The sequence below is a fragment of the Haliaeetus albicilla genome, chromosome 12, assembly GCF_947461875.1.
Source record: "Haliaeetus albicilla chromosome 12, bHalAlb1.1, whole genome shotgun sequence".
NCBI classification, from domain to species: domain Eukaryota; kingdom Metazoa; phylum Chordata; class Aves; order Accipitriformes; family Accipitridae; genus Haliaeetus; species Haliaeetus albicilla.
In genome coordinates this window covers 42143475-42145349 of record NC_091494.1, presented here as the reverse complement: position 1 = coordinate 42145349, position 1875 = coordinate 42143475, and positions in this window count along the sequence as shown.

Sequence of the window (1875 nt, the reverse complement as noted above, 5' to 3'; positions counted from 1 at the left end):
GCTGGCGCTGGCTCTGCTCTGTGCTCTGCCTCAGTTTCCCTCCTGGTGCGGCCACTCCCAGCTGCACCCCCAGTTATGGGCACCCCTGGCTGGACCCTGCACCCCCAGTTATGGGGATCCCCACCCCACCCCGGGTGCCCGCAGAGGCCTCCCCAGCTCGGTGCATGCAGGAGCCGGGCAGGGTGCTGGGGCCGCAGGGCAACAGGGGAGAGCGAAATCCCTGGGCCCCCCATCCTGGTGGCACCCCGTCCTGCTGCCTTGCAGGGGTGCAGGAATGCAGGGCTGGGGGTGAGGGGGGGGATGCAGGCAGGGATGGAGGGGGGGACCCAGGGCTGCAGTGGGGATGGAGGGTGCTGGGGGGGAATGGAGGATGGGAGAGAGGAGGAGGATGGGGGAGGAAGGGGCTGTAGGAGCAACGCAGGAGGGTGGAAGGAGGATGCGGGCAGGAGGAGGCTGCGGGGTCCGGGGGAGGATGCTACGGCAGGGATGCAGGGAGGATGCAGGAAGCTGCAGGCAGGAGGGATGCAGGCAGGAGAGGGGCAGGCAAGAGGTTGCAGGCAGGAGGAATGCAGGCAGGAGGGTGCAGGCAGGAGGAATGCAGGCAGGAGGGGTGCAGGCAAGAGGGGTGCAGGCAGGAGGAAGCAGGCAGGAAGAAGCTGCAGGCAGGAGGAAGCTGCAGGCAGGAGGATGCAAGCGGAGGGGGGGGGGGAAGCCGAACACTCCCCACGTGGGGACAGACGGACAGGCAGAGCTCGCCCGCGATTGGCCGCGCCGCAGCCAACCAGAGGGTGTCGGGATGCGGAGCCCGGCGCCCATTGGCTGGCGGGGAGCCCTTTTGTTCTCACCACCCGGGCGCCATTAACCCTTTCCCTCCGGCCGGCAGCCGCCCGGGGCGGGGGGACGGCGATTGGGGGGGGGGGAATGAGGGGGGTGCAGGGGGGGGGAATGGAGGGGTGCGGGGGTGTTGGAGGGTGCGGGGACACGGGGGCGGGCAGGGGGTGCGGGAGGGGGGGGCTGCAGGGACCGCGGCGGGGGGGGGGGGCTGGTGTAACGGGGACCGGGGGGGGGGTCCGGGCCCTTCCTTCGGGCCCCCCCCCCAATCCCATCCCCTCCCCGGGGCGCTCCGGGCCCCCCCCGCCCGTCCCCGGAGCGGTCGGAGCTGAGACCGCGCGAACTCGTGTCGTTTGGCGGAGCGGCGGGGCCGTGCTGCCCCCTGGCGGCCGCCCCGCGACAGGGCGCGACCGACGGACACCGGCGGGGGGACGGAGGACGGACGGACAGACGGACAAAAGGCCGGGCGGGATGGACTGACAGATGGGGTGGATGGGTGGGCAAATGGAGGGACGGGGTGGGGGGGGAGGACGGACAGACGGACAGGTGCAGGGAGGGGTGGGCAGACAGATGGGTGCACAGAGGGCCGGGCGGATGGACAGACAGACGGGCGGACAGCTGGGTGTGGGTGCTGGCCAGTTGGTGAGCGCAGGTGCTGCGGGGCTGGGTGGGCCCGGGGGGGTGGGAGTGCAGGGAGGAGGGGGAGGCCTCATCCTGCACCGGCCACCGGGAGGGACCCCTGGGGCCACACCACGGCTTGGCTGGGCCAGAGGGGCAGAGGGTGCTGGGGATGGTGCTGGGGGGGGGGCACCCCCCCCCAATCCCCCCTCCCCACGCTGGGCCTGACCCCCCGTCCCAGCACTGAGCACTCGCTCGCACACACAGTTGCGCCCGGCCACGGCCCCATCCCCTCTGTGTGTGCCCCCCCCCCCAAGGAGGGGTGCGCACCCACCCCCAAATCAACAGCTGGGGCCACGCGGTGTCCCTGGCACAGCAGTGATGGTGACCCCCACACACACACCCCCAGGCTGCGCCGAGGCAGCC